The sequence below is a fragment of the Mirounga leonina genome, unplaced genomic scaffold, assembly GCF_011800145.1.
Source record: "Mirounga leonina isolate KUSES-001 unplaced genomic scaffold, KU_Mleo_1.0 Mir_114, whole genome shotgun sequence".
Classification (NCBI taxonomy): Eukaryota; Metazoa; Chordata; class Mammalia; order Carnivora; family Phocidae; genus Mirounga; species Mirounga leonina.
In genome coordinates, this window is record NW_023270265.1 from 16,293,951 (window position 1) to 16,305,854 (window position 11,904).

The following is an 11,904-nucleotide window of genomic DNA, read 5'->3' on the forward strand; positions in this document are numbered from 1 at the left end:
CACATAACATAATAAAATAAAATTAAAAAAAAAAACTTAAGAGTCACTTAAAAAAAAAAAAATAAGTCTGCTGCCCAGGATGTGGTTTGAAAATCATTTTTGCCCCTTTACCTGTGAACTGAAAATCTTATGTCTGGATTTCACTATTTCTTAATTTTGCTGATGGCTCACAAACCATAGACCTCCACACTCTTGAACATATGTGTCCTTGGAAGTTCAGCCTCCCCATCATCCTTGCTTCCCAATCGGTCCAGCTTCAGCAAATTCATGCCACCAGCTGTCCTGCCAGGGGGCCCCCAGCGCCTGCGGGGTCAGTGCAGCAAACACGGGGCCCCTCTCAGAGCAGCCAGATGGCCTCCTACCCACAAATACATTAATAAATAAATGAGGTTTCCAAGTAAAATAAGACGGACGGCGCCCTCTGCTAGGGTCCCCACACGCCCACTCCTTGGCCTGGTCCGCACCCGGAGGTTGTCTTGAATGATGTTACAGAAATGTCCAAAGCAGGTTGGAAATGATTTCCATTTTGTCTTCTCCCCCCACCCCCACACGAGGGGCTGTTTTACAGAAATCAGATCAAAGTGGAACAAATTTGTGAGGTTCCCAGCACTAAAATGCTCCTTCCCCCCGAGGTTTTTGTTCACATGTTCACACCCTTCGGCCCCAAAGTGAAACAAAACAAGACAGAAAAAGGCATCTTCGGCAGGTGTGAGCTTGGAATTGTGGCAGGAACTAAAGACATTTATAAGAAATCTCATCTTAGAGACTTAGCCAAACCCAAACACTCGATTGGCCAAGGGGGCTGCTGCCAGCCTTTGGGAGCAGCTCCAGCCTCGATTTGTGACTCTTTGGGTATGTCCCCCCATGCTTGGTGTAATGAAGGTCAGGTTCGTAGATCCTGGCATTTTCCAGAACCCAGAAATTGAAACCCAGAGTCTAACTGACTCTCTGGACGTGGCCAGTGCAGGTCATCTATGAGAAAAGATATGCAGAGCTTTGATGAGAGTCTGGAAGAAAAAAACAAAAGAAATGAATGGAAAACAGAATTTATAAAATAATATCAAACATTTAATTTTAAACAATGTGAAAAGGGCCTTTATAATGGCCTTCAACTACTTAGGATTTTGGAGTCAATCGACTGCCTTCCTCACAGAAGACTGAAAAAAGCGCCTCCACGGGAGCAACCTGTTAGATTCTGGAACAAAATCATCAGCCTCTCCTTGCTTTGGCATTCCCCCACTGTGCCCAGGAAAAAGCAAGCTTTTTGTAGGCACCAAATAAAAATGTTCCGCATGGATCTCACCACTCCTTTATTTGATACCCTCCAAGAACTTCCCTAGGCATCCCTCTCTACCCCCATTTCCCTTCTCCATCCTCAATCACACGGGCTCCCTCCTGCCTCCTCCAGGGTCCTCAAGTGCACCTTTCCTTTGTCCAAGGCCTTCTCCCAGACCTTCCACCCCACCATGGCCCTTATCCTTCAGCTGGACCCTCCCCTCCCCCGGGAAGCCTCCCTGATAACCACTCCTGCCCCACCCGGTTTTCTTCACACCCCACCGGCCTCTGCATCACCTAGGAGGCAGACACTTCCTTCCACACCGCACCCAGCCCTCCCCGCTAGGACACCCTTTGAGGGCCGCTGGTCATCCCGCAGTGTCGCCTCTCTGGAAGTCCTCTCCTATCACGCAGCCAGGTCTAAGTTTGCTTACCTTCTCTCTGGTGGGACCCTAACTCACTATCCCAAGCAGCATGCAGCAAAGGTGTCACCTGCTAACGAGTTACAGAGCAGCCCCTGTTTTTGTTTGTTACTATGGCCCGTATGCCCTGAGGATTTTTCATTGGTGGAATTATCATCATTTGAGTAATGTGGCAAGCTCATATTTCTCTAAACACTTTCATGTGGTTGCATTTGCAATATGTGTTAATATATTAAACATAAAGAGTAGTATTCGTTTTATTTAAAAAGAAAACAATTTAGTTTAGCAAGCTTAAGACAGAACACTGTGATTCCCCAGAACTATAGATTGCAGCATTAGGAAAACTGCAATGTACTATTTTTAGCATGCTTGTGCAAGACCCCCAAAGGACTGGCTCACAAATATCTATCTTGTTTGGCACTTTCTTCCCCATACATGTTTGGAAAGAAGATTATTGCCTTAGCACATTTTCAGTGAGTATATGAAAGAAAAGAGAAGGCAAATTCAAGAAGGGGATTTAGTAAAAGAAACAGAGAAAAGCAGGCGTGAAAAGTAAGTGGAGAGGTGCAGAGCACCCCCCGGGGGAAGGCCTGGGCCAGGGGCTCTCAGCCCGAGCAGCATGGCAGGACCGGGATTCCCAGGCTGTGACCAGAGAAATCAGTCTTGGGGGTGGGATGCAGGCAGCAACCTTTTTTGTTCTGTGGGTAATATCATGCTGGGAAATCACTGCTCTGGACTCATGGTTCTCAAATTTAAGGAATTAAAAGAATTGCCCCAGAACTTCTGAAGACACAGATTTCTGGCTGTACCCCCAGAGCTCCAGATTCCACAGGCCTGGGTGGAGGCTAAGCAGGTGCATCTCTAACAGGTCTCCGGTGACAGGATGCTGCAGGTCCAGGATCACAGTGTGAGAGAGAGCCTGTGCTCTGGAGCTTGGGGCCTTCAGCCTAAAAAGTTAAAAGTATTGGATGGTGTGCGGGCAGTGACCGTGTCCTGTCCCGGGAGCAGTAGGGCAAGAGAACTGTGAGATTTCAAGATTGAAAGACACACTCATCCTCTGGAGTGTTAATCCTACCTCTTGGTCTCTCCCTCTGCAAGCACCCCTCCCCTCCGGCACAGGGAGCTCCCCTGTCTCCTAGGGGAGTCTAGGACATTTCTTCCAGATTTGATTACTGTGAAATTCTCCCTTAAATGGAGCTGAGTTTTTTGTGCTGTATCTTCTCTTCTTTGGTCTCAGCACAACTGAGAGTGAAGGCTGCATCATTCAGGTGATATGAAGACCAGGGGCGTTACCATCTTGATTTCTGATCCAAGTATCTCCCCAGTACCTCTTTGGATGGGGTGCAGTACCCTGCCCTGGCTCCTGGCCCAGGCCAGCCCCTGTCTGCATGCTCCAATGTTTCCAGAGCTCAGCCTGCTCACACTCCTGTACCTCATCTGTTTGTTTTGTTTTGTTTTAAGTTCAAGTTAGTTAACATATAGTGTAGTGTTGGTTTCAGGAGTAGAATTTAATGATTCATCATTTACATAAACACCCAGTGCTCACCCAACAAGTGCCCTCCTTAACGCCCATCAGCCAGTTACCCCATCCCCCCACCCTCCTCCCCTCCAGCAGCCCTCAGTTTGTTCTCTATATTGAAGAATCACTTATGGTTTGCCTCCCTCTCTGTTTTTATCTTATTTTATTTTTCCTTCCCTTCCCCTATGTTCATCTGTTTTTCCTTGAACTCTGTTTTTATCCCCAAGAAGGGAAGTCCCTGTGATGCCTTCACTTCACTTCTAACTAGCCCTCTACAAAACCAAAGAGGATGGGTGCAAAGGGGAGGACAGGTCATATGAACTTGGGCACCAGAGGGCATGTGAAATTTGATCCCATTTCTGTCACTAGCACTAGTAAAACCCTTAAAAAGCCCCTCCATGTCCCTGAGCTCCAGTGGCCACCAAAAGTCTTTGTGGCCAGAATCTGAGGTAGGGGCTCTATTACCAAAGGAAAGCCCTCTTGATTCGGGATCCACTGGCTCCGTGAAGCACTTTCTTTCTCACCTGGTGGAATAAAAGGCTTTGTGGGGCTAGGTAAGGCTGGCTGGCCCTGTACGTTTCTCGAGGCTGGCCTGAGAGGCCCTGGTGAGTGGCCCTGTCAGACTGCCCTTCCTGGGGCTAGGCAGTGAGCACTGACCCCACATGCCCTGAAACTAGGCATCCTGGACCCATGTGGTGTGTTGGTGTGTCCTCCCTTCCGAGGCTTCCCTTCCCACCTGCCTTGGACTTCAAAAATGAGATAGATAGAAGATAGATAGATGATAGATAGAGAGATAGATAGATAGATAGATAGATAGATAGATAGATAGATAGATGATAGATGATGATAGATAGATAGATAGATAGATAGATAGATAGATAGATAGATAGATAGATAGATAATAGATAGATGATAGATACATGATAGATAATAGATAGGGAATAATTCTACTCAATGAGGAAGAAGGCGAATCTACCCAATCCCCAGTCACTAAGATCCTCAGGGCTGGGCAGTGCTGAGGTCCAAATGCTGATGTCAAGATTCTGAGAATCCTACATGCATATCTTCCACCCTAATCTCTCAGCGAAGCTGCAAACTCATTGATTAAATCACCTGCTTGCACATCAAAGGCATCTCAAACTTTGCATAGACAAAACTGAAGTCCGCATTTTCACATCCACCTTACCCTGGTCAAGTAATTCCCCTCCCAGTTTTTCTACCTCTGTAGGCTACATGGTGTCACCCCAAAACCCAGAGCCACCTGTGATTCCTCAGCCGCAGCCCCACCCACCCACCCTCACCTCCATCCAGCCCATCAGCAAAGCCAGAGAGATTGTTAAAAAACCAACTCAAACTCAGACTCTCTCAGAGCTTCCCATAGCCCTCGACCTCCACACCTGATCGATCACACCTGCCCTTGCCCACCGCCTCACCTGGCTGCACAGAGCATCTCAGGGGGAGGGAGGGAGTGTGCAGAGAGTGAGAAGCGAGCTGGCAGGGGTGGGGGGCCTCCAGGGGCCCCAGAGTGCAGGAACCAGTGCATTTTGCCCGTTTGCCACTTCCAGGCTGTGGCCCCAGCCTCCGTGTTGCTGCCTCCTCTTAGTCCTCAGCCATGTCTCCGTTGCTCTCATCCAATTCATGGGACGCCCTGAGTGTCTCCAGCATGCTTCATTCCACTCAATTCCTCACAGAACTGAGGGCAGAGCCAGCTGCAGGGGCTTCAGTCTGGAGGAACAATCAGGGGTTAGTACATGTCTTGGAGACTCAGTCCCTGACACCATGTGTAGAGACATTGCCACCGAAAGAGTGGTGCTCTTTTGGGATGGGATTCTGGGGGACTGTGTGGAGTACCTTCTGTTACCCTCCAGACCCAATCCCCTCTCTGGGGCCTGATGTCTGCCCTGGGGTCCAACGCTGGGCCAGCACTGCTATCTGCATCACCAGCAGGAGGTGAAGATGTCGGGAGAGGTGGGGTCAGGATGTTCATTCCCTGGAACCTTCAGACCAGGTCAGTCCTGGTTTCCGCAGTTGGAAGGTTGCAGCTCTGTCCAGGGGTACCCCCTGAACTTGCATCTAGTCACGGCTCCCTCTCCCTGCTCAGGGGGTGGCGGACCCTGTGTCCTGCCTGCACCTTTGTAAGGAGTCTCCTTGTTAAACTCTTCTGAAATGACCCTCGCGTGAGTGCATCATCTCTTTTCTGCTGGGACCTTGATCGCTACACTCACTTTCCCGTTTTCAGATTCTATTTTCCCATGATGTCTGCATTTCATATAACAAGCCCATGTTACTGTTTAGTAGAGGTCAACAGCAAAGATAAAGAACAAGGAAAGGCAGCATGCAGGCGCTGCATGGTCAGGGGGCTGCTTCCTGACCTGGCTCATCCCAGTTTCAAACCCAACGGGGTCACAGGGCTGACCCAGCCCCTGCATCTGTGCATAAAAATACCCAGGGGTGGATTCTAACTCAGTAGTTAGGATGGCACCAAAAGGATTGGCTGAGCACGACTCAATTCCCACTCTGGAGTGAGGCGTTCTAACTCTAGTCTGCGTTACTTCCATAGTTAGACCTGGAAGGACCTGGGGTCCAGCCGGGCTTAGCCTGTGTGACCTCAGACAAGCCACCTAAACTCTCTGTGCCCCAACCTTGTCATTGACAGAGTACTGCCTATGGAGAGAAATAAATGAAATAATGTATCTAAAATGTTTAGCATATTAAGCACCTAAGAAGTGCTCAAAACACGGAGATGATTTTCATTGTAATTATAAATGCCACTCTAGGGGTGCCTGGGTGGCTCAGTTGGTTAAGCGACTGCCTTCGGCTCAGGTCATGATCCTGGAGTCCCGGGATCGAGTCCCACATCAGGCTCCCTGCTCAGCGGGGAGTCTGCTTCTCCCTCTGATCCTCCCCCTCTCATGCTCTCTGTCTCCCATTCTCTCTCTCAGATAAATAAATAAAATCTTTAAAAAAAAATTAAATGCTACTCTATATAGAGAGCAATTAATGAGCACGGTAAAGGGGGTTATGGTATGCCTACTTCTAGTTTCTTTTTCCCAGGGTGAGTGTGGCAAGGAAGAATTTGTGTCCTGGGTCTTCTCGTGGTCTTCAGGCTTTATTCTGTCCATGCTCTTCTGTGTGGCCCAGACTGCCTGAGGCCCAACCTGCTCTGCCTTGGGGGAGCGAAGGCCTCCTATCCAGGTCCTTGTTTGTTCACAGAAAATCTGCAGTCTCTGCATCTGCAATCAAAGTTCACCCCGTGCACAGAGACATTACCACTTAATGTCTGAGGAAGAAAGATCCCTTATTGGGTCCCCCAGGGCACCCCCCTGTTGCCAGCCTGGGGGTCCATTTGGGACAAGCATCTTGCTGTAGGTCACCTGAGGGCTCTGTGACTGGCTCAGGGTGGCAGTGGGACCCTTTCAACGGTTTGCTATTCAGGACGAGTCTTTTCCTGAATGAGATTCAGGCTGAGTCCCCCCATTGGGCCCCTACATGGACAATTCCCCCATAACAGTACCTTGTCCTTGCTGTCCACCTAACCACTCTACCCACCATTGGAGGCTCTACCAAAGCCTTTGTGAGTCGGCACAGTGAGTTGGACGCCCACAGTAAGGGCACCAGCCCATGTGAGGGTAGGAATGTAGGCCTGAAAGACCGAAGACACGCATCGTCCATTCTAGATGGGCCAGGAGCGAACGCTTGCCAGGGAGGCTTTCAGGACGACACCCGAGAGACAGCTAGAGCGCCACAGACTTTGCCTGCCTCCCACATCTGTCCACTCCCTTCTGCTCATGTGCAGCCCAAGTCCACAGGGAAATCAAGAAGATCACATTTGCAACATCTGGGTAGCTCAGGGCTCCGTTCCACGGTCTCCACCATAGCACCCTGGCTCTAGCTACATGATGCGTAATGGACAACAGGGTTCCCTATGGCACTGCACCTTCTACCCACCTCTGTTGGGTGTTCAACAGCTCCTGCCAGCTAGTTTGATCTTTAAAACATAAATTCTTTCAAACCCTTCTCCCCAAGTGAAATTCTCCAGTGTGTGTGTGTGTGTGTGTGTGTGTGTGTGTGTGTGTGTGAGCGCGCCTTTAGAATAAAATCCAAACACCTCCCCAGAGCCCACAGGCCCAAGGATCTCTGCCTCTGGTTAGCTTGCAGTGTTCACCCAAACCACCCCTCTCCCCATTTCCTGCCACCCAGCCTCCCCAGCTGCTTCTGTGTCCCTTGGCCAAGCCAAGCTTGGTCCCTCCTCAGGACATTTGCACTGACTGTTTCTTTTGCCTGGAGCACTCTCCCCTCATCTTCCCACAGCTGCCCCCTCTTCACCCTCAACTTACAGAAACGTCCTCAGAGAGGCCTCCCCAGATCACACCAGGCAGACCACCCTCTCCATATCAGCCCCTCACCCCACCCCATTTAGGCAATTAGGGTGCAAAAGCATTTCCTTGATAATTTTGGGGTTTTTATTCATTGTCTGTCTGTGGACATAAGTGTATAAGGACAGAGCCTTATCGTTTTCCATCCGTGTCACCAGGGCCCTAGAACACCAGTGCAGAGCACATAGTAGGTATGTAGTGAATGTGTGAGGCCTGGATGGATGAATGGTCACCCAGTGTAGAGACACAGGGTTGTAGCTCCAGGATGAGGAGCCAGGAGAAGGCCAGGCCGCCATGCTGCCCTGTGGACCTGCTGCACGACAGGACTCATGGAAGCAGAAATGCCCACACATCCTCTTGTCGAGTGCAGGCCCGGGTGCCCCTGATGAGGGAGACTGGGGTCTGAAAGCAGTGCATGCTCAGACGCAGACATTCAGGTGAGGGGAGCATGGGGGAGACACGGGCCCTGGGGATTCCAGCAGGCCTGGGACCAAGGAGAAGAGGCCGGGCTTGACACCAACTGGTGGGATCCTGGGCTTTGGAGCTAGGCGGCTTGCCCAGGTCACAGCTGGCTGGGCTCTGCCGGGCCTCCCTGGGGAAGGAGAGCTGTATAAACAGGAAATCCACTGCCTTTGATAAGCCCTAAGTCCTTGTAGGTTTCTTTGTCCCAAACATTTTCTCTACTGGTTTGAGGCCTCAGCTCTGATACAGGAAAATGAATTTCACACTTGCCTCCTTCCTTACTCAATCACCATGCAGGAGAGGGGCAGGGGAAGAAAGAGAGAGAGAGACAGAGACAGAGACAGAGACAGAGGAGGAAGGGGGAGAACAGGAATACAAGAGAAAAAAAGGTAAGAAATGGAAAGAAAGAAGGAGAGAGGAGAGTAGGAGAGGGTGACACATGGAAGAAGAAACAAAGAACTGAGTGATTATAAAATTTCTCTAAAGTCAACCATCTATGCAAGAATAGAACTTTTGAAAGCTAGAGGAATTTTGAAGGCATTAACCTATAAAGTTTCATAGGTTGGAATTTCTGTGCACTCCTTGTTTGCAAAACACCCAAGTAAGAAACACTCTCCTTCTGATGAAACGGGTCTCATCAGAAATTCCCTCTTCTAGGGGCGCCTGGGTGGCTCAGTCGTTAAGCGTCTGCCTTCGGCTCAGGTCATGATCCCGGGGTCCTGAGATCGAGCCCTGTATCAGGCTCCCTGCTCGGCGGAAAGCCTGCTTCTCCCTCTCCCACTCTCCCTGCTTGTGTTCCCTCTCTCGCTGTGTCTCTCTCTGTCAAATAAATAAATAAAATCTTTAAAAAAAAAAAAGAAAGAAAGAAAGAAATTCCCTCTTCTAGCACGTGCTGTCCTCCCCAGGAAGGTGGCCAGAGCCTGGGGCAGTGGGAGGGCGGGCAGAGGGTGTCGTGTCCCTTGTCCCCCAGGAACCAGCATGTGGTCCTCTGCGCACCCACAGCAGCCTGCCCTGGGCCCTCAGAACACGGAGACCTGGTCGGGAGTTTCTGCTACTTGAAGCCGGTCATGCTGGTGTTCACATGGGTCCTGGTGACCCTGTTCTCCAAGGGAAGGTGGTGCTGAAGAGCAGAAGTGAGACCATGTTGCTAGTCGATAACTGCATGGCCTCCAGGAGGGCCTTCAGTATTTTAAACCCCAGTGTTTTCATCTGTGAAATGGGGAGAATAAGAGTACCAACCTCTCAGGGTTATTGACAAAGCTCAGGAGGAACAAGGCAAGGGCAAGTTAACTGTGAGCACAATGCTCGTGCCCACAGGGAAATCAGACAGCACAGTTGTCTCCTTCACCCAGCACATCCAAGTAGGCAGTGTAGAGGATAAGTGGGTCAGGTCATGTGGCCAGTAGGCCCAAGACAACCTGTGCGCTCCCTGCACAGACTTTCTACTTGTTCCAAGCACCCAGCACTGGGCAAAGATGGATCTTCCAGTTTTTCAAGACGAATTTGTTGAACATAAACGAGGCACTTGCTGGCACATGCTGGGGCCTGTGCTGTGTGCAGGGGCTGCAGAGATGAGTAACAACAGCCGTTGATTATCGACCACTTGCTTCATACATCTATTTCCTTTATTCTTCCCACAGTCCTGCATGGCAGGTGTTATTCCCATTTTACAGATGGAGAACCTGAGGCTCAGTGAGGCTGAGTCAAGTCCAAAGGCCATTTAGTCATTAGGTGGCCCCCTAGTATCTGCTGATTCTCCAGCCTTTGACCATAACCACCTCACAGGAAGGACAAGTCCTTGGCTCTGAAGACCTTGGGGAATCGGTAGAAAACAGACATGAAAATGAGCAAGATGTTATGCGATGAAGCTGTGGGAGTGGGAGAAGAGCACAGTGCACAACCTGCACAACCACCCATTGACCCTTGGGGGAGAGAGGTGCAAGGAGCAAGGGAGGGAAAGCCTGGCTCCTTTCGGGAGAGACAGGGAATTTGAAGTGGCCGAGATAGGTTTCATAAAAGGTGGTGCTGGGGAAACAGGCCAAGCTGTGCACTGAAGTATCTCCCTCTACCTGACCTCAGGGACCACTCCGATGACCCCACATCAGTGTGTGCACAGCTGTAATCCAGTATATCGGAGACTTCCCCAGCATCTCCACTAGCACGATGGGAACAGGCGAAGCCAGCTCATGCTTACCTGGTACAGACGTGTGTCAGCACTTTACTGAGTAGCCCTTTCCATCGTCCCAACAACTGTAGGAAGGGGGTACAATGATTAGCCCCTTTCAGAGGCAAGGAGATGGAAACTGTGATCGTTAATTTTAGGTGTTAACTTGACTAGGCATGGTGCCCAACTGTTTGGTCAAACACTAATCTAGATGTTGCTGTGAAGGTATTTTGGGGGTGTGATTAACGTTTAAATCAGTAGAATGAATAGAACACGTTATCCTCCAGAATGTGGGTGGGTCTCGTCTAATCAGTTGAAGGACTTAAAAGTAAAGATTGAGGTCCCCTGAAGAGCAAAGTGTCTGCCTCCAGGCTGCCTTTGGACTCAAGACTGCAACATCAACTCCTGTGGGAATTTCCAGTCTGATGGCCCGTCTTGTAAATTTTGAACTTGCCAGCCCCAACAATCGTGTTTGCCAAAGCAAACTTCCCTTTCCACAGGCCCTATGAAGAAAACTGGTTACATTTGCCAAGGATCAGGAAAATAGCCCAGAAGCTTCTTCCTCGGGTAAGCTGAGAGCGGGCACTCACTCAGCTCTGATGCAGAGCCCCTCAGGTGAGGCGTCCTGTGGCGGGGTATTTGCCACCCAGCCAGGCTCCCTAGGGAGACCACAGAAACCCTCCTCTACTCGGGGTCAGAGGCTGCAGGGCCTGTGTCCCAGGTCTGTGACTTTCGCTTCACCTCTCCCCAGGTCATGGAGCTCCCAGGGTGCCCAGGTCATGTCCCGGGTCCTAGCAGCCCAGCTGAAGCCGCCAGCTCTTGGGGGAGGGCAATACTGATCTCTACACGGTATTACCATGCCCTACTTGGTCTCGCAGAGTGACTCAGAGGTTGGCAGAGACTGGGGGTTCTATAAGAAGGGAATTAGAAAGAGATCCAATGAATGAGGCCATGGCATTTGTCAAATCATCCCTCAATGAATTTAAAGGATCTGCTCAAAAGTGCTTCAGACCTTCTTGGAGGCCTCTGTGCCTGGGCCAGTGAAGGCCTTTGGTCCTCAGCTCCACCCAGGGTCCTGGGTGCCTGTGAAGAGTTCCTTGGATATCCTCAGTGAATATTGCTATTTTCATATATCCCCCTTCCTAAGAGCACAGAGACTCCATTTTGCAGAATCTTCTCTCTCCTTCCCTGATCCCACCCATCACATCTCTCCTGGGGTGAGGGGTCTGGGAATTGAGGGCTTCCTTCCCAAGCTGGGCTGAGGGATGCCCTGTGAGAGATGCAACCTTCAAGTGCAGAGAGGCAAGGACAGAAAATGTAATGGGATGGGGCTCCTTCTGGTGCTGCTGGTATCTGGAAAAGAAAACTGGGGTCTGCTGACCCCCCAAGGCAATGCTGGTCCTTGTTCTGCTTTTTTTTTTTTTTTTGTCCTGAGCTGATTTTCCATTGCTCTTTCCATCTATGCCATAAATGTCCCTGGTGCCTGAGCGGGGTGGGGATGGAGGATACACATTTCTAGTTGGTATCTGAGTCCTGAATGACTTCGAACATGGATACTAACAGAAAGTTCTAAGTCAACCAATATATACACCGGGGCTTACATGCATTTAAACACAAAGGTGTGTTTTGTTTAAAAATTAAGAAAATTATTTAATTAAAAGAATTAAGAAAATTAGTTTGGCAGCT

The 11,904-nt window shown here is 49.9% G+C and overlaps 1 long non-coding RNA gene across 1 annotated transcript; it reads right to left on the bottom strand.

Annotated features, from left to right (window-relative positions):
- Positions 1-73: 73 nt before the first annotated feature.
- Positions 74-8,408, bottom strand: LOC118023082. The gene is made up of 3 exons (XR_004682656.1): positions 6,251-8,408; positions 4,650-4,941; positions 74-1,007 (listed from the first exon to the last, which is right to left on the bottom strand). It is a non-coding gene; the product is annotated as an uncharacterized LOC118023082 (long non-coding RNA).
- Between the last annotated feature and the right edge of the window lie 3,496 nt (positions 8,409-11,904).